The following is a 24220-nucleotide window of genomic DNA, read 5'->3' as shown; positions in this document are numbered from 1 at the left end:
GCTGATGAGCCAACATTTGGAGGGAGGAGTGGCAGGGGGAGATTTGGCACCAATCATCTTCCCTGCCCTCCCACCCCCACCCCGACCGCCCCATGCAGAAGGGCATATGCTGACCTGATCAAGGGGAACTCAAGGAGTCTTTTTATGTGACTTAAGTCAAAGATGTCATTTTACAGATGGAAAGTCAGAGGCCCAGAGAAGAGCAGGGATTCAGGTAAAGTCCTCCAGCCCCCCAGTTAGGACTAGAACTCTGGTCCCTGAATTCCTCCTCTTTCTCCCTGAAAGGGATGCAGAGGCCAGAGACAGCTGCAGAGCCTGAGTTCTGGGGCTCCCTGCCCTCCTCTCCCGGCTTCTCTCTCCTCCTTGACTCCGTGGAGATCGCTCCCCCAGGACCATAAGCATCCTTGCAGAAGAAGAGGCTTGTCGGGTGCCAGGCCAGCAGTGTCCACCCAGACTCCCTCTCTGTCTCTGCTCTGAAGACAAACCCTGACTCCGGGTGAGTGATGCTGTCTACCCTGTCTGTCGCTGGGAGCCGCATGGCCCTTCAGGTTAAGCATTGCCCGCTTCAGGAAGTCCCCAAAGGGGCACCGAAGTCCTACCGAACACCTGCTCCGTTTCATCGTGTGCTTAATATCCTTTATCTTAATGATTCCTCTTCCATCACCCTCAAACCGAGTCAGTGTGTGCCCAGGGCTGGCAGTGAGCAAATCAGGGCTCGGGGCCAGAGCCTGCCACTTCCTGTGTGACTCTAGGCGAGCCATGTAACCTCTCTGAGCTTTTCAGTAAAAGAACTGTCACAGGGAAGCATTTGGAGAATAAATGAAAGGTATTAGCCCAGTACCTAGGACGTAGGGGGAGGTCAATAAAAAGTTGCGGCTATTGTTATCTGAAAAATGGGATTAATAACGTCGACCTGAAGGTTCTTTAGAGGAGGTAATGACATGATGGATCTAAAGCACATGGCAAAATATCAGGGGCTCATTTAGGACCATCCTGGGGCAAGACCAAAGCTGATAGCGGCGGTGACTCAGGCAGGGGTGTTCAGCTCCTTTGTGGACAAGGGGGGTCCATCCGGGTAGCTCCGATGCTCGCCGCAGAGATGACCACCTCGTCAGCTCCCACCTGGGACTGACCTCAGCCCTGTCCAGACTCGGGGTGTGACCCAAGCCGAGCGCGCCAGCATCAAGCCTGGATGAGAACCTGGAGCCCAGGAAGACACACATGATCAATACTAAGCCAATCTCCCACAAGATTACCCTGGCCTCTGATATCTAGTCATAAAGAAAATCACTCAGCACGCTAGGGAGAAGTGAAAAATGCCACGGATTACAGTTTGGGATGTTCCGAGTGAGAGTAAGTGAGCTCGGGATTGTTTCCTGCAGTAAATAATTCACCCACTTTAAATTTCGTTTTTTCTTGCCAATGTCTTTCCGCCCTGCCTCTCCCGCCAGCTCCCTCGCAGGCCTGAGCTCGCCAAGGCTCCCACCCCACCTCTGTCTGGGGCTTCTCAGCAAGCCGGCAAGGAGCTCGGAAAACAAATGTTTTGAGGCCGTTAATGACACTATTCATCTCTCACTGCTAATTAGTAACACTGCCAAGAGAGACTTCTTTGTGACCCAGCAGAGGACCACCCAGGTAGGAGAGCTTAAGTTGGGGCAGCCTTGGGGGACATTGGAGCTATGCTGGGGACCCAGGCCAGGGGTAGGGCCCCGAGGAGGGTCAGCCCGCTCAACCGAGGGTGGTCTGGCCAGAGACAGCTCCTGCTGTAGAGGACCCCATCCTCTGCTCCATCGGCTTCATCCTTCAGGGGTGATGGCTTGAGGCGGGGCTGGGACCCAGCCAGGAGGCTGAGAGAGAGATCTGGCCAGCGATGGGCCCTTTACCACAGCCACAGGCTCTTCAGGGCCCTGAGTCAAAAGCGTTTAAGAATCAATTGAATTACCTGGGGGATGAGACGGGGAGAATTAGAGTGGGCGTTTGGGATTGACATAGACACACTGCTATATTTAAAACATGTAACCAACAAAGATCTCCTGAATAGCACGGGCAACTCTGCTCAATATTCTGTAATAACCTAAGTGAGAAAAGACTTTGAAAAAGAATATATGCATTTATATGTATAACTGAGTCACTTTGCTGTCAGACCTGAAACTAACACAACATTGTTAATCAACTATACTCCAAAATAAATTTTAAAATTTTTAAAAAGAATCCACACAACGTTGTAAAGCATCTATACCCCAATTTAAAAAAATGGGAATAAATTCTGAGATCTGGGGCAAATTTTAACACAAGCAGCTGGGTCTCCAGGAGATGACCACTCAACAAGCAGACCCTGGGGAGGTGCTGGACACCTGATCTCCAGGAACTCATAGCTTGGTGCGGCTGCTGCCGCTGCTAAGTCGTGTGTGACTCTGTGCGACCCCATAGACGGCAGCCTACCAGGCTCCTCCGTCCATGGAATTCTCCAGGCAAGAACACTGGAGTGGGTTGCCATTTCCTTCCCCAATGTATGAAAGTGAAACGTGAAAGTGAAGTCGCTCAGTCGTGTCCAACTCAGTGACCCCATGGACTGCAGCCTACCAGGCTCCTCCATCCATGGGATTTTCCAGGCAAGAGTACTGGAGTGGGGTGCCATTGCCTTCTCCGAGATCGGCGTGGGGAGATGGATAATAACAGCCAACATTTATAGAGTTTTATATGCCAGTCACTGTGCTAAGAACATATGCAAATTCATTGATTCCTCCCAACAACCCCCTGTGTTAGGTAGTTTTGGGGGCTGAGGTTTGATTTTGTTTGTTTGTTTTTTGATAGATACTCCTTTTATCTCCATTTTACAGATGAGAAACCTGAGACACAGTAAGATCAAGTAATTTATCCACAGTCATGATAAGGCAGAACCAGTAGTGGATTCAGGGAGCCTGGGTCCAAAGTCAACCTGTTTTAACCACAAAACCTCTAACGGGGACATAAAATAGTTTTGATTCGGCATGAACCACACTAGAATAGGGTCCATTTGGGGTTGCAGGAGCATGGAGGGAGCATGCCATGCAGTCTTGGGTAATCAGTGAAGGCTTCCAGGAGGAGGTGAGGTCTGAGAGAGCCTCAAGGGGTGCATGGGAATTCACTAGGGGAACTGGAAGTGGCAAGGAATTCCAAAAGGTGAGGGCATTGTGAGCAAAGCGCGGAAATAAGAAAGGGCGGGATTCAAGTGGTCTAGTGATGTTTGAGGATAAGGGGTGAGGTGGGGAACTGTCGGAGACCAAGCGGGGTGGACTGGAGGCTCTGGACGCTATGCCAAGGGCGATAGGGAGCCACGCAGGGAGAGCAGCAGAGAAGAACTGACTTCAGGAAGCCCCTTCTGGCTACAGGATGAAGGGAGATGGTAGGGAGAGACACAAAGGAGACTGGTGATGGGCCAGGAACGGGCTGGCTGGGATTGGGGAGGAGGAAACAAATTCAGTAAGTGATTTGGGGGTAAAAGAGGGCAGAGTGAGCAATGGATTGCAAGCCGGAGGAAGGATAAAAGAGAGAGTCAGGGAGGTGGGACCCACAGATTCCAGGCAGACAGGAGGAGACCACCGTTCTCCCCCGGTACAGGGGAGCCCTGCCAGAACTCTCGGGGAAGGGGGCACAGCCAGCTGATTTCAGCCCAGCTTGGACTGTAGGGGGGCCCAGCCGCCAGCAGCTGATAAGAAAGAAAAGTACCCAAGCCTGAAAGATCCCCCGGCCAACTAACATCTCCTCCTCCAGCACCTTGAATCCCACCATTCGAGCTTGATTCTCTTGGGTTAGATCATTGCATGCTCTCCAATGGAAAGATGGTATTATGCCTTGAACTCCTCTTACACAGCCTTGTAGACAAAGCACACATCATCTTTTTTGCAGGGGCTGCTTTCTGGGGTTCCCTCAGGCAGAATAAATTGTTCCCTCATCTGTGGTGCCAGAGTGCCTTGTATGCTTGCATAGCCCTGATGATATTAGAGTGAATTGGCTTCCCCCCCTCTGTCTGCTGCAATAGCCTGGGAGGTCCTGGAGGGGCGAGGTGACAAGGGATCCGTCTGTTTGCATGTGTTTTTGCAAATGAGAACAATTTTGCATGAATGCAATTTTTTAAGCATGTCTCCCCTTTTAGACTGAAACCTCTGAAAGGGGTCTCTTGTCCTATTTTATTTTATTTATCATGCTGGAACATTGACTCTTTTTTGGTGTTCAGCTTTATACATTTCAACACACATAGATTCATGTGACCACCAATTGAATGCACTTTGAATTCACATAAATGGTATTATCTTCAGATCCCCACTGGCTTCTTACTCCTTTTATTCACGTTGTAAAGACCCATCCATGTCTGTCACTGTGTACAGTCTGTTGCACGAAGAGCTGCCTAGATCTCCACGCTCTGTATCCCGGCATGTGCCTGACCCCTGCCCCAGGGAGGTCATGAGGGTCACTTCACCTCCCTCCTCCACCACAGATGGTTTTGAGATGAGCACCCCCCAGATCTGCCCCTCATGGACATGCTGAGAACTTCCCTGGGGTGTATACCCAGGAGCGGAACCCTTGGGTCATAGATCACCATATTATCAAGGATGTCTAAATCTCATGTGACTCGCAAGGGTGTCCCAGCCCACCTTGAAGGACAGCAGACCACGGAGAGCCAGGATGCACAGACACGGCTATTCCAGGTGCTAGAAGTTGACACCCTTCCACCCTAGTGACTAAGCAGCTGCTTCCCTGTCTTGTAAGTCTCCCAAGGGCTCAGCCCACCTTGATCCCCAGCTGCTCTCAGAGCTCCTGACTTCCCCCAGGATCTAGCAAGTAATGGGTTACACCTCACCCAGAAAAGGCCTCCAGGCCTTTTCTGTTCCAGTCCTGTTCCAGTTCCCAATGTCCATTCACAGCTGTTATATATTTTGAATATCATCCTTGTCCATCATCCCGTGTCAGAGAAAGAGCCTGAGAAGGGCCCCAGGGGTTGAAGCTCAAGTCCTCCCTAGCCAGTCTCTGGCAAGCCCCCTCCCGTTACTGGAGCACAAGATGAGCACTTTAGGGATGGCCATGGCCTCCCAAAACATGTTTGCATCATCCCCACAGCTATCCTGAGAGCCAGGGAGTGGTTCTCCCCTTGATAGATGAAGAAACTGAGGCCCAGAAAGTGAGAGTGACTTGCCCAGGGTCATGCAGTGACAAGGAGCAGAGTCGGGACCCAAGAGAGTTTGCAGATGGAGATGGGGCCCATTACACTCCTCCTCTGAGGGGTCCCCACTCCACACTACATGCAGTAAAACGTACCCACCCCCACCTCATGCATCTCTTTCGCATGAGTATGGGAGAGGTGAGTTGAGTTGCTGTCGATGAGTTGGCACAATGCTAGGTTTTGTAGACATTTAATTAAACACTCATTAATTTCGATTTTGCAGTTTTCATTTTGTGTTTTGGAGCTAATCCTTTTTCTCCTTTTTCCCTTTCACATCTCTAACTTTTCTGTAGGCCCTCGACAAGAAGATCAAGGGCCCTTTTGAATGCCTAAATGATTACCTGTGGTTCTAAGTCCTGCTGGCAACTGGGCCCAAGTCTGTTCCTTGGTCTCAGTGATGGGCTCTTGGTAGATAACCAGGCTTCAGTTCGTCTGGGGGATGAAGGTGTATACAGTCCAGTCAAGCTGGGGCCATTCCCTCAAGGGGCCCCAATTCTGCCTCTGAAACTCGATATTCCCAAAGGCAAAGGCTCTCTAGTCTCAGGAGGTGTGTGCTCAGGGTGTCTGAAGGGAGTCAGTGTATCAAAAAGCAGAGACATCACTTTGCCAACAAAGGTCCATCTAGTCAAAGCTATGATGTTTCCAATAGTCATGTATGGATGTGAGAGTTGGACCATAAAGAAGGCTGAGCACCGAAGAACTGATGCTTTCAAGCTGTGGTGTTGGAGAAGACTCTTGAGAGTTCTTTGGACAACAAGGAGATCAAACCAGTCAATCCCAAAGGAAATCAACCCTGAATATTCATTGGGAAGACTGATGCTGAAACTCCAATATTTTGGCCACCTGACCCAAAGAGCCAACTCATTGGAAAAGACCCTGATGCTAAGAGAGATTGAAGGCAGGAGGAGAAGGGGGCGACAGAGGATGAGATGGCTGGATGATACCACCAAGTTGATGGACATGAGTTTGAGCAATCTCTGGGAGATAGCGAAGGACAGAGAAGCCTGGCATGCTGCAGCCCATGGGGTTGCAAAGAGTGGGACACAACTTAGCAACTGAAAAACAACAACAGGGAGTGAACACAGAGATTCTCTGAAGCTAGCAGTTGGGGTAAGGGTGGGGGATTCCTGGTGGAGAATGGAAGATATTGGCAGGCTTTTAAAAAAACATTTGTTTATTTGGCTGCATCAGATCTTAGCTGTGGCACACGGGATCATTTTTTCAGGGCACGGGCCCAGGAGTTGTCATACGTGAGCTTGGTTTCCTATTGTCACTGAGATCTTAGTTCCCTGACTAGGGATGAAACCTGCATCCCCTGCATTGGAAGGTGGATTCTTAGCCACTGGACCACCAGGGAAGTCTCTGGAAGGCTTTTTTTTTTTTTTTTTTTTTTTTAAGGTAGAGAGGAAGAAGAAAGATTGGAGACCTGGGATACCAGGATTCCAAGCCTAGAACCCTAGTCCAGATTAATAGTGTCAACCAGGATCTATTGGACATCTTCTGGGGGCCAGGTGCTGGCCTCCCATCATTTTAGTTCATTCTCATGGTATCTGTGGGATGCAGGCAGGGCAACCCAGTACAACATGCCTGGATCCATCAGAACATCCACCATTGATGCTGGAGCAAGTCCTTGAGCTACCCAAAGGAGCTGACCTTCTGGATCATGGGCAGGAGAGGCATCCTAGGTGGAACTGAGGTGGCAGCAGGGAAGAGTATTGGGTCCATTGGCTGTTTACTGACCGGTCTGGAAGCACTGCAATATTTGAATAAGCCCCGCTGAATATCAGTTCAGGTTATGGATATTTTATCATCATCTCCACTTTATAGTCAAGGAACCAGGCTTAGAGAAGTGTGGGGCCTTGCCACCTGTAGGTGGGAGGTGATCCTGAATTCAGACATCCATCTGGCTGAGTCCAGGGCACGTCCCTTTTATCATGAAGCTTCAAGCTTCTGCATTTTGGCTATTTTTTCTTTACCCAAAAGGCTTTGACAGAGGCCTCCCGGCTGCAGCCTCCAGTTCGAAGGATGGCAGCTTAAGTGGGAGACAGGGAAGGGTTAACTAGTGGTGGTCAGGGCACCTGGGGCACCTACCCTAGACTTTCATCTCCACGGGCTCCAGGTGAGAGAAGCTGAAGCCTGGCCCGCCAGGGACCTGGCAGTGTGGTTTCCCTTTGATTCCCTGGGAGGCTGCCTGCTCCAAGCCCAGAATCAAAAGCAGGCAAGCAGTGGCCAGGGCCTCGGGGACCCCAGCATGGCCACCTCAGTCTGTCCCCTTCCACCTGCTTGGCCTGGGCTGCCGCTAGGGTTTCCCTTCTGCCAGATTCTCGGAGATCAGGCAGAGCAGGATACAGACTGAGGGAGGCGCTGGGACACAGGGAAGATGGGACAACAATGTAAAGTCAGTGCACTAGGGACTCAAACCCAGGATGGGGGGGATTGCAGGTGGGGGTCCAGGAGGCTGGAGCGAGGAGAGAGCGTGGGCCTTCGAGAAGAACAGAGGCTGATCCCCCCAGGCCCCCACAACCTCCTAGGGTTTGGGCAGGTCTCAAGGTGAGAGCTGTGGGGGACCCGGTGAGCAAAAGCAACGAATTTAAAAGGAATTAGTCAGGAGAAGGTGACAGGCCCATTCTGAAGCAAGATGAATGGGTTTCAGTTGGCGAAAATGATTCTAATTTATAATCTGCTTCTTGCTGCCGCTCGCCAATTAATTCTCTATAGATACATAAATAGGCCGCGTGTTTGCTTTGCTTCAAACATAATAAACATTACACTCTGTCCTCTTCCTTTGTGCCGGTTCCTGTCACGGCATTAGTCCCCACAGCTAATTCCTCACACCTGTCTCTGCCACTCAGGGGAGCAGAGCTGAGTGGGGAGGAAGTGCCCGGCTCCAGGAAACCCGTGGCACCGAGAGATAAATGACCGATCCAGAAGCGTGGGTACCTGCAGCAAGGCTGGGCTCCCCACCAGCCCAGGAGAGACCTAGGCAGGCAGGCAGGGAGGGAGAGGGATGGAAGGAGGGGGAGCCCCCAGCCTCCTGGGCCACAAACTCAGGGACCATCTCCCCATGGAGGGAGGGAGGGACTCACCCATCATTACCCTCTGTTCTTCCATCACTGGGGAAGATAGGCTTCCATCACCTAGCTCGATGGGCTTCAGACACACGTGCCCCCGGCTCTTCCTCAAACACACACAGCCAGCCTCTGCTCCTGACTTTTGCACTTGCCCAGAAGGCTCTTTCCTTCAAAAGCCACCTCCTTTGTGTCTTGTCTTTCTTCATAAATCTTATCTAGCAGTGGGATATTTCCCAGACCACCATTCCCCAAATGGAAACCACCCCCCTCAACCCTGCCTTTGACACTCTCGGTGCCCTATCCTGCTTTAAATTGCTCCTTAGCACTGTCTAACATACCGTGTATTTTACTACTTACCCCATTTATTGTTCATGGGGTTCTGTTCATGGGGTTCTCAAGGCAAGAACACTGAAGTGGTTTGCCATTCCCTTCTCCAGTGGACCACGTTTTGTCAGAACTCTCTACCATGACCCGTCCATCTTGGGTGGCCCTACACGGCATGGTTCATAGTTTCATTGAGCTAGACAAGGCTGTGGTCCATGTGATCAGATTGGTCCATGTATTGTCTTCCCCAGCTGGAATGGGAGCCCTTGAAGGGCATCCCCATGCTCACTGCAGTATCTTCCATGCCTTGGGACATCGTAGATGTTCAGTATTTGTTGACTGAATGAATGAGGTGGAGATGGGAGAGGTGGGAGGAGCAGAGGAGGCCCAAAGACTTAAATGATTTCTCCATCTGGCCTGTCGTCTCACCCAGATGCCCTGGCAAGACCAAGGCATGGGGACGGGGGTTCGCTTGCCCGAGGTGACACTGTGGGCTGTTGATGGAACAAGGACTAGGATCTCAGGCCTGAGCTCCCCTCTAAGGCAGCTCAGACCCTCTTAGCATATATGCCTCACGATAATTCTTCCAGACTGGGTGTGGGGAAATGGAAACTCATGGAGGCAGCATGACTTAACCCAAGGCCCCGGCTGTTTACTTAGTGAAATGACTGTGTATCTGCTGTAGAAATAGGCACTGATTTAGAAGCGGTGACCCAGACACAGATAAGATCCCTGCCCTCAGACTTCCCTGGTGCTCCAGTGGTAAAGAATCCACCTGCCAGTGCCGCAGACACAGGTTCGATCCCTGGTCCAGGAAGATCCCACATACTGTGGGGTAAGTAGGCCAGAGCAACACAGCTGCTGAGCCTGCTCACTGCAACCAGGGAAGACCCCGCTGTGAGAAGCCAGCACACCACAGCCAGAGATTAGCCTCCACTCCCTGCAGCTAGAGGAAGCCCACACAGCAATGGAGACCCAGCACAGCCAAAGGAAAAAAGAGAGAGAGCCAGGGATTTGTCCCAAAACACACAGGGAACCAGGGCCAGAGCCAGGACTGGGAGATCTCAGACTTCCTGCAGTGACTAGCTCCCTCTCTGCTGTTTCTTTGTTTTCTCTTTCTCTGCTCTTTCTTAGTGGACCATGATTCGTGATGGCCTCCTCAGTCTGACAGTCAAGGATATCCATGTGGGGCACCAAGGGGGAAGATACAAGGGATGTGTATTCCAGGTCCAATGGAGGGCAGAGGTGGGTGAGCTCCGTGACATCTGGTGTGGTGGCACTGCAGCTGGGTTTTGAAGGCTCAGTAGGAGTTTTCCAAAGAGACAAAAGAAGACAGAAATATCCAAAGCGGGCAGGAGTCGCTTTATAAAAGCTCAGAGTGCAATTTAAAATATATATATATATACTAAAAGTATTTGGCATTTCCAGGATGTATGGGATGAGAAGGAAGCTGCAAGAGATAGAGCTGGAGAGGTACTGATGCTGGAGCAGTGATGGTGGACTTCCAGGTCACTGCAGAGAAGCTATTTTTAGATGGGTCCTCCTGCCTCATCAGAGCCAGGCGAGTGAGGTGGTTTAGCAAGGGCCACTTCCTTGTGACTGAGGGCCTCCAGGGAGGGAAAACCCAGCTTCTCCAATGGCTACAGGAGCTGAGCAAGTCACTCCATAGTGGGTCTCTCCCCCCAGCCCCCTGCTGATTCTTCTCCCCCCCTCCCGCTGGCTGCTCTTCTCCAGGCCAGGAATAGAACCTCACATCTGACAATCCTCAGCGGTGTTTAAATTTAATGGGCCCTCCTGCTTTTTTCCTCAGCACCTGGGCTGGGCGCCCTGCAGCAGCCTGGGGAGAGGCAGGTGAATAATTCAGGGAGAGTGGAGTGTTTGAAGTGTTGGGGGGTGGGGGTTGGTGTATGGCAGGGCTGTCTCACTCTCCCACCCCAGGGAAGGGGTCCGGGAGGGATGGTCCAGGTGCTCTGCTGGCGCTGTTCTGCTCTTGCTGTGTCTTTAGGGCTTTTCAGGAAAGCCCAGGGGAACCCTCTTCCCATCTCCAGGCAGCCACCTGCAGTGTGGGACCTCAGGGTTACAGACGCTGTGTCAGGCTGAAGGGAAGGGAGGGGAAGAAGGGAGAGGCGGTGGGCTGCTTGGATGTGGATCCAAAGAGAAGAAAAGGGACAGAATGTGTGGGGGGGGGGGTGAGGGGAGGCAGAAGGCTGGGGTATAGTCCCAGCCTGAGGGTCCAAGGGCTGGGTCGGGGACTGGGATGCAAGCAGAGATGAAGGGAGAGCGCTTCTCACAGGGCCTGGGGGTGTGTCTGCTGTCCATGGTGCTGCCGCAGCCTGGATCCCAGTGTCCATCGGAAACCTGCACAAGTTCCTCTTGCCCAGAAGTTCCCCGGGCACTGAGCTCCTTCTTCCACATCAACCCAACCCACCCACATCCTCAAACAGAGCAGGCTTTCCATGTTCTAGCTTTTCAGCCATTTCCCTTCCTCTCTTCTTTCATTCATTCATTCAACCAATATTTATTGAGCATCTACTAGGCAGTATCCACAGGATTCAGCAGTCCACAAAACAGACTCAGTTTTTTAACTCCTGGAGCTTGTTTTCCATCCCTGCACTCCCTCCCTTGAGGAGAAAGGGGGAGAGAGGAGGAAGGAGCCTGGCTTTAACTCCTTTTCTGTCCTTGATTTGCTCTGAGTCTGGGGCTCATCGCTTTCCCCCCCTCTAAACCTTCCCCATCTGGAGCACGGGGCTGATAACCCTCCCTTTCCAGGTTGTTGTTCTCTTTATTAATTACAGCAAACATTTATTCTAAGTGTTGACATGGATTCGCTCATTCACCCAGTCCTCTGACGTAGGCACTGTTAGCATCGTGCCTGTTTTACCTATGAGGCAACTGAGACGTGGAGAGATGAAGTCACTTACTGAGGATGACACTGCAGGTAAGTGGGGTGATGGGTTTTGAACCTAGACAGTCTGGCCCCAGGATGAACACGGTGGGGTGGTGTTTAAGTGCGCAGCGGGGCGTTGGGCGCCTGTGGCTCCCCGAAGCGCGCCTGGTCCCTCCCTGGTGGCCTCGCCGCATCCGACCTCCGCCCCGCCCCGCCCCTGCACTCCGGGTCGCCAGGGTGGAGGAAGCCGGGGGTCTGTAGAGGCTCAGAGCGCTGCGGGCTCCTCGTGGGGGGCCTTACATCCTCGTCCGGGTCCCAGGTCCCTTCCTGGGAGGGGCTGGGGTGCTCCCTGACTACCCCCGCGACGCCCCCCGGCGCGCTGGCGGCCCCAGTCCCCGCGCTGACATTTCTCTGGTTGTTCATGTCACGGCCCTTCAGTCTGCGCAGTTTTACAAATGTGCTGCGGAGATGAAAGGCGCCGGGAACAGCGACTGGAGAGCAAGTTCGGAAAAGCTTTTAACTTCCAGCTCCTACAGACAAAACGGGAGGAGGGGGGGGAGAGGGGAGGAGGGGGAAAATAAAGGGAGGACGGAAGACGAGAGGGGTGAAAGGGGGAGGGAAGGGAGGGAGGGAGGAAGGAGAGGATGAGAAGGAAAGAAGGAAGGGGAGAGGAGGGTAGAAAGGGGAAAGGGAGGCACTGAGAGCGGGAGAGGAGGGAAGACGGCGGGAGGAGGAAGATGGGGACAGAGAGGCACAATAAGGCGGGTGGAGGGAAGGCAGAGGGAGACGGAGGGAGACGGAGGGACACAGAGAGAAACAGACAGAGAGGTGGCAGACAGAATGAATGAGCGAGGGTGGACAGACGGAGTAGAAAGTGGACAGAGAAAGACAGACACAGAGACACAGCTAGGGGGAGAGAGAGAGAGGAAACAGCCAGAGAGAATAGAAGGACAGCTAGAAAGAGACAAATAAGGGCCAGGCACTAAGAGAGAAAGAGTCAGGGAGACCAGGGAGACCAGAAACACCGATGGACAGAAGGCAGAGGGGGACTGGGCAGGGGGACAATCGGACAGTGGGTGAGAAGGCAACAGAGAGAACTGAACAAGGAGGCAGAAAGGGAGAGAAGGCCTGCGGGTGAGGACAGAGACGTGAGGCCCTGTGGCTTCTGGCCGCTGAGTAAAGAAATACAGAAAAGGAGGGTCAGGGAGGAAGGCAGAGCCTGGAGCTGAGGGCAGCCTGCCTGCTTCCTTGATGCCCGTGCAAACTCTTGAGCAGACCCTGACATTCAGGCACCCAGGCTGGAGCGGTGGTTCCCTGTCGAGGAGGGGAGGCGATTCTGTTTCTCAGGAGATGGTTGGCAATGCCTGGACACATTTTTGGTTGTCACACGGAGGGTGGGGATGGGGGAATGTGCTGGCACCCAGTTAGTAGAGGCCAGGGATGCTGCTAAATATCCTACAAGATACAGGACAGCCCCGCACAACTAAGAATGATCTGACCCCAAATGTCAATAGTACTATGGTGGAGAAACCCTGGACTAGAGGGAAGGAAGTACCATGGGGCCAGGGGACGGCTCCAAAGGAAAACATGCCCTGTCTCAGGACAGTGTTGGAAGCATCTGATGGAAGTGAAAAGAGGACTTTTGCAAACCTCTTTCCGGATTCGTTCTAGCCTGTGCCCCACCCTCTCCCACCCCTCCTTATTCCATCTGTGCCTGGCAGAGCCGTATCTCCCTTATTTGTACATTCACCAGGCTCTGAGGTGATCCCGCACAGGTTTGGACCTCTGACTGAGGACCTACGATGCATGAGGCACCTTGCTTGCCTAGAGAGGTATGGCACACCAGTTCAGTACACAGGCTCTGGTATGGTTTGAATCCCAGCTCTGCCACAAACTACTAGTGTGACCTGGGCCAAGTATCTCAGGGCCTCAGTTTCTACATCTCTAAGTGTATATGTTAGTTAGATACACTTATGAGAATCAAATGAAACGATCTATGTAAAGCAATTAGCATCGGGGCCTGACACAGGGCACGTGCCTGCTAAAAGCTGACTCTCGTTATTATCATGTTGTTTCATCTGCACAAGGACCCTGAGGAAGTGGCTTGTCCGACACCACACAGCCGGCTCTCAGCCCAGGTCCCCTCCGTGAGTCCTCTGTCACAGCCTCTCGTTTCCCCTGTCACACGGCTTCCCTTCTCCAGGACCAGACGGCAACATCAGAACCAAGGGTCAAGCACCAACCTGACCTCACAAGCTGCCGGCTGTGTGATCTTGACATTTCAGCCCTCTGTGCCTCGGTTTCCCCAGGTGTACAATGGGGGCTCATACTAGTTAGCATCTGATTGTTGGGAGGACTTCAGAGGAAAATCATGGCACACAGCCAGTGCTCCATCATGGCCGAGGGTGATCTCAGCGTGTGTTCACAGCCTAGTGCAGTGCCGGGCCCAGAGTGGATGTTTCTAGGAGGTGTGTTGGAAGAATTAGAAATAGCAAAAGGGAGTCTGAAGAGTCCTCAGAAGAGGAGATGCAGATCTAACAAGAGTCACAGGGAGATAAGAGATCAAAAGAAAGATGCGAGAGGGAGTCCCTTCAGTGAACATTTATGGAGCACCTACTGGGTGGATACAGGTGCCAGCAACAGTGTCTCAGGGCCAGAACTACCTGTGGACAATTAAACCGATGTGACTCATGAGATGAACACAACACTGCAAGGTCTGGAGGGACTGAAAGAGAGAGGGGGGCAGTGAGAGCAGATAGCCAGAGTGAGTAGGAGGGAAGGGAGAGAACAGAACACGCACTGATGCCTCTGGTCTCTGAAAGCATGAAAGAGTGGAGGCTAAGAATAGGGGGGAGAGGGGAGGAGAGAGAGAGAAGAGAGGAGGGGGCGAGAGGCAGGGCTGGGAGAGATCAATGAAGGGGAATAAACTGAGAGAAGGACTTAGGGGAAGGAACAGGCTGGTGAGATGGAGAATAAATCTCAAAATAAATAAAAGAGTGATGGAGTTTAGTGGGAGGGGCCAGAGGGGCAGCCATAGGGAGAGGTGATTCCAACCACCCAGAAGGAGAGAAGGACCAGGACATGGGGACAGATGGAAATTAGGGAAGGAGACAAAAGAGGAAGTGGGGGGGGGGTGCTGAGGTAGAGCCTGGGTCCCTGAGGACCCCCAAGAGTCCAGGGGCCCTGGGGTGCCCTGCTCCTCTTGGCCTTGAACTTCATACATCATTATGTGTCTGGTCAGTGACAGCATGGCAGGACAGAGGTAGAAATGGGGGTCCTGTCTTCTGCCATCCTTCACTCCCTATTCAACAGCCCTCTGGGGGGAGGCTTCTAAGGTAATACCCAACCCAAGAAAAAAAAGGATCTATGGAACTCAGAGATCCTAACCCACCATCAACAACCTCATACTGAGAACTAGGGGCCAGGGGTCTCCTCCATTAGGCCTCATCCTAGAGAGATGGGACTAAAGAGAGCCATGCAGCAAGGAGAAAGAAACCGGGCCAGGCAGAAAGACCTCAGGCTTTGGACTAGCTGGATTTTAAAGAGCTTGGAAAACGCACCCAGACATGCAGGCGGGTATTTTATTGGGAGGCTCTGGGGGCCAAAGTGGCACTAAGTTGAGGACAGGGATGCTTGCCTACCTACCCTGTCCAGCATCACCCCACCCCAACCTGGGGAGAAGCTCCTGGGATACCTGACCTCACACCTCCCTAGAGACTGGTCCCTGGCCTCTGCCTACCTCAACAGGCCGCGATTATTTCTGAAGCCAGAGGGTCAGTGCAGGGGCGGGGGGCTGGAAGGTGCTTTCTGGGCAGCCAGCCAGGGGCGGCCGCTGGAGAAACCTAACCCCCACCTTCTCCTGCGCCCCCCCTCCTCTGAAGCCGGGCTCCCCTCGTAGTGCGAAGAAAACGTGGAACCCTGGACGCGGTAAAGTCAAGTGGTGAAGGGTCAGATCTCAGACTCGGGGTCTCCGGGGAAAGCTGCCAAGCGCGGAGGGCGACGGCGCCCCTCCGGGGGGCGCTCCCTTCGCGTGCATCTGCGGTTGGAAGCAGGAGGGGCGCCGCCCCCCGGGGGTTCCTGGGACGCGGCCGAGGGTGGGACTGAGAGGCCGGCCCCCGGCGGCGGGGGAGGGGCGCGATCCGGGGGCGGGGGCCGGGTCTCCCCGGTTTCGGGGTCCCGGCCCGGCGGCCGCCTGCGGCTCGGCGCGGCTCGGCGCTCCTGCCCGGCGGGCGCTGCATTCTCCGAGTCTCCACCAGAGGCTGCGGGAGGAAGGAAGGGATCCGTCCCTTGCACACTTCCCCCCTAGTCAGACACGCACACTCCCTCGCTCCCGCTCGCTCACTCCCTCGCTCTCCCTCGCTCTCTCGCTCACACACACGCGCGCACACGCCGCCGCGGCTCCCCCTCTCGCGCCCGCTCTCCCTCCGGCTCCTCCGGGGCGGCCGCCGGGCTCCGGACTCGCCCGCCCGCCCGCGCCGGGGCTCCCGCCCCACGCAGCGTCCCGAGGCGGCAGGACTGGGGGAGCCCCGGGCCGCTCCCCGAGGTAAGAGCGCGGGGTGCCGCGTGAGGGGTGGCCGGATCGCCGCCGAAGGGAGGCTTGCCCGGCCGGGAGGGAGCCCCCCCTGGCCGGCGGGAGTGGCCCGGCAGGCGGCGCGGGGCTGGGTGGGGGGGCGCGCGAGTCTCCCGCCGCAGGGGGAGCCCGGGTGCCCGCGCCCGGCCCCCGCGTGCCCCCTCCTCTCGGCGGGGCGGGCGGGGAGGGAGTTTCCCACGTCCAAACTTTCCCCGGCGCGGAGCCGAGCCGCCGCCTCTCTGCCCGGAGCCTGCGGCCCCCACCCGCTCGCCCACCCAGCCCCCTCCAACCCCGCCTGCCGCGTGCCGCGGAGCCGCTGGGACCCCCGCGGGTCGCCGGGTGGCAGCGCCCGGGGCCGAGCCCGCGCGCCGAAGTGGGGCTGGGGAGGGGGCACACAGCCTCAGCCCAGGGGGCCGGGACCCCCGCGTTCCCGGCGCGCACCGCCCCCCACCCGACCCACACCGCCACCCCCTGCTATGGGGTTTCGACTCCCGGGCCCCTCCCAGAGGCGGGGTCCGAGCCGGGAAATACCGCACGGCGTGAGCGTGTGCGCGGGTGTGTGTGTGTGTGTGTGTGTGTGTGTGTGTGTGTGTGTGTGCGCGCGCGAGGTTGTGCCGCGTCCGGGGGCACCCGGAGGCTGACTCAAGCCGCGGCGACACGCGCGGCTGCGGCCACCTCGGGGGGAGGGGGAGAGCTGGCCCGCGAGGACCCCCCGCCCCGCCCCCGCGGGGCCCACCGGCGCGACCCCGCTACCCTGGGGCCGTCGAGCGGGGCGGCGGGCTGGCAGCGCTGCCCTCTTCCCAAGCATCAGACTCCGGCAATAATGTCCCTTCAACGGAAGAAGGACAGGGCCAATGGCCTCACGTCCAAAGGGAGCGCCGCCTGGGGCTGACTCTAGGGGTCCCGGGCGCTGGTAGGGATGTTGTGGTTTGTACGGGCGCGCTGGGTGCTGGGCGGCCCGCGGAGGGCACCCTCGGGAACCCGTCTTACTAGGGCCTCCAGACTTGACCTCGCCTCTCCTTCCCCGGCGCTGTCAGGCCCCTGCCCCAGCCCGGGCGCGGCTGGAGACCACCAGGCGGGGCTGCAGCGGGAGAGCTAATCCGGAGCCCCTCGAGGTCTCCCCGAACTGCAGGGGGCACCCCCTGGTGGCGGGCAGAGAAGCCGCCGTTCAAAGCCGCTGGAGGCTTCCCACGTTCGCGCTCCGGGGAACCCTCTTGTCTTCTCTACCACCCCTTCGCCGCCTCGCCTAAGGTTGCGCACACCAGCTCTGCTCTCTAGGTCTGGTTCCAGCTTTCTCCGGGTCCCTGGGTCTGGCTAAGGTGCCCCCCAGCCCAGCACGGGCAGCGGCACATTTGAGGGTTTTACCTGCAGCCAGCCCTCTTAGGGAGCCCCTCCTGCGAGGTTCAGGGTCTTATCCTCTTCCTTTCCCGCTAGGCAGCGCCCCTGCTTGACATCAGCTTCACAATTGCCTTGGAACCCACAGGCTCCTCCCTAACCACCTCAGCCCTCTCTCCCTCCTTAGTACCCCTACACTTATCCATCAGTGTCCACTCTGCCCCCCTTAATTGCCCCTATTTTACAGTCCTTCGGGGGATTTTTGTCTCTACACCCATCCTTTGGTCTTGACCCGTCTATGACCATTTCTCCTGCACCCATCACCCATCCTGCCTGCCTCAGTTTCTCCCTGGCCCACCTACTTCACCCACCCCTATGCCTCTCCACCTTCCATTGTCTGGGAGGCTCCTCTTCCTTTCTTCCTGGAAAGGAAGGCCATTGTTGACATTTTAACCCTGCTTCCTTGGGGTGTCTATGTTTCCTCCCGGGACCACTCCTGCCGGGCCTGTGGGGCGCAGGCGCTTTGCAAAAGCTGCTAAATCTCTCTCAGCCTAGGGGCAGCCGTCTGTCCGGAGCAGCCCTCTCAGCTGGCTCCTGGAGGTGAAGAACCCCCTCCCCTATTCCTGACATTAGAGATCACCTGGTCCCCTCCTTCCCCTTTTAGAATCCCAGGTCACACGATAAGCGATAGCCAGAGACAGAATGGGATCCCAGGTGTCCTGACTTCCAGGCCTTACCAGTTCTCCTTACATGTCAGGCAGGTCTAGGGGGAAACGAAGCCGTTTCTTGCCTTCACATTGCAAGCAGAACAAGAAGACGCCTGCTTAAATGCAAGAGGTGTTTAAATTAGACCCCCACTCCCACCCTCACCGTGCACCTCGGCCAGTACCAGGGAAAGCTGTTGAAATGTCTTTTGCAGTGCAGAGACCCTGAGGATGCTGCAGTTCAGCCCCTACAAGTTCGATGTGACCCCCAGCAAATCTCAGCCCTTCTATGAAAAGTGTGTGTGCTGTGATCTCTGGCGTTTTGGTTGGTCTGGAATAATTGTGCCTAGAGGCGGGATTTCCAATCCCCCAACTGTCTGCCAGGCCTCTGAGGCCTTGGCAAAACTCTGTACTCTTCGGTCCTCTGGGGGAGGGGTGCTGGGCAGGGACCCCAGGAGGGCCTGTCTCCTCTGAGTTAGCAAAGTTTGGAGCAGCCAGTTTATTTACCACATGGGCGATAGGAGTCAGCCAATTAAATTTCCTTGCCGCTCTCTGTTCTTTTTTTTTCCTCCCCTTTTTTCTTCCATCAGGAAGCTCCATTCGGAAATGCAGCCTCAGGTATTCTGAGAGAGAGAGAATGATTCCTGTTTATATAACTCGGGCAGCAGCCGGTGTGGCTCAGCCTGGGAGGGGGTGGGAGCTGAGAATGGAGTCAGTGTGGTTCAGGAAAAGAAGAGCCCCTGAGGAGATGGCTTGGGCTGGGGCCTTAGGCCTGGGAGCTCCCTCATCCTGCCCTGGGGTGACCCAAACAGGGCACTAGGGGCTGGGGACAGAGAATCCACCCTGCAAAGTCTTGAGGAGACCCAGGCCTCAGGCTAGGCTTAGGGAGTAAAGTTTCATGCCCCCAGCGAGGGTTGGGTGTACCCTCCACTGCCCCTGGACTCCTCCAAGCGCCCTTAAGATGGAGCTCTTGACTAGAGGCCTTTGCTTCCTAGAAGCTTGTGTTTCGATATAGGCCTCTCTAGAGAAAGTCTAACCACCAAGGACAGGCTCTGACCTTAATTTTTTTATCAGGGCAATGGGCATAATTGAATTTTGTCTTTTCTCCCATGGAGGAGTCAAGGACTAATAAGAAACTTGTTTGAAAGATTGGCTGAGCTCTAGGTATCTGCCAGAGGGAATGTTTTTCTCTTTGAGAATGATGCAGAGTGGCTTGCTGGACAAGTTGGATGGAGGCATGACTGTCATGTACAGTTGGGTAGGTTGTTGACTGTTCAAGGAGGCTCAATACAAAAGGAGACTAGGGCCCGAAATCCATCTTAAGCTCCACTCAGCAAATCAGGTGCCCTAGTGGTAGACCATGTCCTTCCTCTGGAGGAAGGGACACTGTTCTCTAATTTACAAAATAGTTTTCATATACCCTCTGGCCATGGGCCTGTACTGCAACAGGGCCTCAGAGGAAGATATTTAATTCCCACAAAAGTAGCCCTCCTAGGGGTTAGGGATATACATGCTGCTTACTCTTTAGCCCAGTTCTTTTAACCTTGTGGACACCCTCCTGAATACGTGAGTCTGGGTCTGAACACATGGTGTGCAGGGACCTGGAGGTATTCCCTTCCACCCCCAAGTCTCTTTCCATACCCCATCAGCAGGCCCCTGTCTGTGGTCACACTGAGATTAAGTGAGGAGCTTCTTGGTTTCTCATCAGACCCAGAGCCTTCAGCCATCCACTTGCAGCTAGCAACCTCTTTTGTGTAATATAAACAGCTAATTAAGAACGTGGGCCTTGGAGTCACACTAGCCTGAATTTGTGACTTGCTAGCTGTGTGACTTCAGAAAAGTTATTTTGCCTCTCTGAGTCTCAGTTGCCTCCCTTGAGAAAGGGAGGGAAAAGGTTCTACCTGCCTTATTGAGTTGTGAAGATTACAGGTGCGTGAGTATGTAGGGTGCTTAGCAGAGTGTTGTTGCTGCTATTATCCCTCTGTCTGTCCCTTGGTTTTCACAGGGCTGAAGGCAGCAATTCCTCTGTTTAGTTTTCACATGACTTTGACCGTCTGCACCCCTGACCAGTCAGGACCACTGGGATCTGTCTCTGACCTCCTTCAAGGGACAGGCCAGTCCCTGAATGTGCCCGGGGCATCAGAACACGTTTGAGATTCCCACAGGTTCATTTCACTCTAGTTTCTGCCTCTTTTCTCCTCTCCCATCTGTCCCATGGTCCTTTGCTCTGGCTCAGACCTCACCAGCTTTGCCTAAATTGTTGTGGCAGCCCCCTTCCTGGTCTCCCAGTCTCTGATCCCCTCCCCACCGCAATCCCTGCTGCAGCCAGAACGATCTTTCTCTAACGCAGGTGGGATCGTGTCACTTGCTTGATTAAAACCCTTCCATGGCTCCCCATCGCCTACTGAATTAAGTCCAGACTCCGCACCGTGACATTCAAGGTCCTTGTAATCCGTCTGCATCCTCCTTTATCTCCCACTGTGCCTCCAATCCGACACTCCCGTGTTCAGCCACACCTGCCCTTCCACCTGAATGCCCTTCCCCTGAAGATCTTTCAGTGCATTAAAGACCCAACTCAAATAGTACCCATCCCGTGCACCCACCAAGTTGTCTGTCTGACTATCCATCCCTTCGTTATCCAGTTTAAAATATATATTTACACATCCTTGTCAGATGTTTACTATGTGCTAAGCACTGTGCTAAATGCTAGAGATACAACAGGGAACAAGCAGACAGGATCCCAGCCAACCGGAATCTGATGGTCCCGGGAAGGAGACAGACAATTAAACAATTCTCATAAGCCATGCTAAGAGCCAAGCCTCAGCAGAGGCTTCCAGGAGGAAGTAGTGGTTAAGCAGGGGCCTGCAGGTCGATTAGCAGCTATCTAGGAAATAAAAGGAGTGGGGCAGAGGAAAGATGGGGACAGGCTCCAGTCCAGGGAGTGAGGGGTACCCAGGTCCAGAGGTGAGAGAGAATATTGGAGGAACTGCAAGTTCATTTGACTGAAATGGAATGCAGAGAGCTTGGGGTCCAGAAAACAAGGCCAGCGAGGTGGGTGGAAGCCCAGTCCTGTGGGTCTTGAGAGCCAAGAAGAGCAGCTCAGGCTGCATCGTGAAAGCCTTGGGGATCAACTCAGGGTTTTCAGCAGGGGAGTGCCATGATGACACTGCCTTGAGAAACCTCACTTTGCTGCTAGATGGAGGATGGATTGAGGGGGAAGATGGTGTTGAGTGCTGCCTGTGGCCAGGTCTGGGGAGTAGAGGAAGATGGTGAGGTTGGAGGAGGAGGATGGCAGGGCTGGGAGATTGGGTAGACGTGGCAGACAGGAGGAGTCCCTGTTTCTAACTTGGGAAGCTGTGTGGGTCATGCAAGGAGTAAAGCTTTCAAGAGGTAGAAATCAGCTGTGGACAGAGCCTATGGGAGGTGCTGTAGGGGCAGGCCGTGGAGATGCCTGATGGATAGTTGTACAGAAAAGACTGGGCCACCCTGAGAGTTCTAGGCCAGAAATAGATCTTTGAAGCTGCAAGGATGGATGCGATCACCCAGGATAAGTGTAGAATGAAAAGAACCTTGAGGGACCCTCAAATTTCAAGGACAGGGACACCCCAGAAAGGTTTCTCTGATCCATCCAGATACACAGAAATGGCTTTCATCTGTACTGAGCCCCCAACAATTAGGTTTGGTTTTGTTTTTCCTATCTGCCATGTATCATCAACTGAATCCACAGTTCTTAATCAGGGGTGATTTTGCACCCTCCCCCCCCCCCCCCGGCTCAGGAGACATTTGGCGATGTCTAGAGACTTTTCTGGGGCTTCCTTGGTGGCTCAGTAGTTAGACTCCACCTGCCAGCACAGGAGTTGCCAATTCAATCCCTGGGTCAGTCAGGTCCTCTGGAGAAGGAAATGGCAACCCATTCCACTAGTCTTGCCTAGAAAATCCCATGCTCAGAGGAGCCTGGCGGGCTGCAGTCCTTGGAGTGGCAAAAGAATTGGACATGACTTAATGGCTAAAGAACAACAGAAGACTTCTCTGGCTGTCACAGGTAGGTGAGGGACTGCCCCTGGCATCCAGTGGGTAGGAGCCAGGGTTGCTGCTAAACATCCTACAATGCACAGGACAGGCTCCACAGAGAAGAATTATGCAGCCTCGAATGTTGATAGTACAGAGGCTGAGAACCCTGCCCTGGGTGAGAAGATCCTGAAGGTAGGCTGAGTTGTTTGATTTTTTTCGCCTGGCATCCAGCACAGCAAGTGACTTAGAGCTAACTACCCCCGCTGAATCAAATTTGGGTTTGAGGAGTGGGGGGTGCAGGGGTTTAGTTCATTCAGCAGTGAAGCCTACAATACCCACAACCCAGCCTCACCCAGGGTTGCCCGGCCCATCTCCAGCAGGCTGGATCAGCCCACGATACACGATGGACGGAAGGATGACTCGATGGGACAGACCCGCTGAAACACTGCCAGAAACCCCAGAGACTGAGGGCATATTGCTGTGTATATTTTGCCAGCCTTGTTTTTCCCTTGTCTTGTTAGCTTCTGTCATTTCTTTATCACCCGAGTAAATACATGTTATTTTTTTCTAACCAGGCAAGTTACAGATAAACAATCTGAGAAGCACGACAGCCCGCTGATTAAGAGCAAGGGCTCTGGAGCCAGAGGAAGCCAAATGTAAATCCTGGCTTTGCCACTTACTGAGTGAGCCTCTGTTTCCTCGTCCGTAAGGTGGTTTTAATGAACCCACCTTATGGGATTGTAGAAGAGTAAGTGAAGTGATAAAGACAAAGGGCTTAGCCCAGCGCTGGGTTTGTTGGAAGTCTTCAATACGGAGTCACTACATATGTGTGTGGGCTTCCCAGGTGGCTTAGTGGTAAAGAATCTGCTTGCCAATGCAGGAGACCCGGGTTCAATCCCTGGGACAGGAAGATCCCCTGGAGAAGGAAATGGTCAACCCCCTCCAGTAATCTTGCCTGGGAAATCCTATGGACAGAGGAGCCTGGTGAGCTACAGTCCTTGGGGTCACAAAAGAGTTGGACATGTCTTAGTGACTAAACAACAACAACTTGTGTGTGTGTGTCTGTGTGTGTAAATTTATATGTATGTATATAAATGTGTCTTTTTGTACACAAAGACATTTTTAATTAGCCATCATCCCACCACCATTTGGCTAACATTTTGGTGCATATCTTCCTGACTTATGTGGATTTTTTAAAAATAAAAATGGCATCTTGCTCTATCCATAGGCCTTTGTAACCTGCTTTTTCCCTATTCTCTATAATATATTGTAAATGTCTTGCCATTTCGATAAATATACATCTACATCATCATTTCTTAAGAGCTACATGACTCTCCACTGTGTGGCTGGACCATCATTTGTTTAACCAGCCCCCACTGTTGGACATTTGGGTTGTTGCCAGTCCTTTGCGATTACAAACAATTCTGCCACGAACATCCTTGTACACACGCCTTCATGCTCTTGTCCGATGATTTCCTTGGGGACCACTCGGACATTTTTGGCAGGAGGCACGTGGCCCTGACCAGATTCCTCAAGCAGAAGCCCTGGGGCCCAGAAAGGAGGGGCCGGGGGTCCCCAGGGTAAGGAAGAGGATGCTGGATGGCCAAGAAATGTTTTCGTCCCCTGGAAAGCAGGTTCTGATGTTAACACTGGGCTTCTCTAGGAGCGAAATAGCCCCACCCTCTCTCTCTGCTGTCACTGTGGTGCCTGCAGAGAAAGGTGCCGGGGGTGGGGAGGTGGGCTCTGTGTGTGTGTGTGTGTGTGATGGGCAGAGTGACAGGTACCAGGCAGGCAGGGGGACACAAGGTGGAGAGGCCCGGACAGGCTGATGGATGAGCAGCTGAGGCAGATGGATCCAGGTCAGTGGGCAGACAAGATGATGGGCAGTGATGGGCTGGACAGATTCAGGGGACCACAGACATAGGACCGCAGCTTCACAGTGAGCCCACAGGAGCCAAGAGCTGAAATCCTGTATTCAGGGACAACAGGGAGTTCCTGGGAGATGCAGCCAGGGTCCGAGGCCAAGAGGCTCCTAGGAATCCTTCTAGCATCCAAGTGGCCGTTCAGGATTTAGCACATCAGAGCTGAAAGAATCTTTAGGTGTGGATGGGCCCAACC

The sequence above is a fragment of the Muntiacus reevesi genome, chromosome 2 (genome assembly GCF_963930625.1).
Source record: "Muntiacus reevesi chromosome 2, mMunRee1.1, whole genome shotgun sequence".
Taxonomy (NCBI): Eukaryota; Metazoa; Chordata; class Mammalia; order Artiodactyla; family Cervidae; genus Muntiacus; species Muntiacus reevesi.
Note: the sequence above shows the minus strand (reverse complement) of the source record.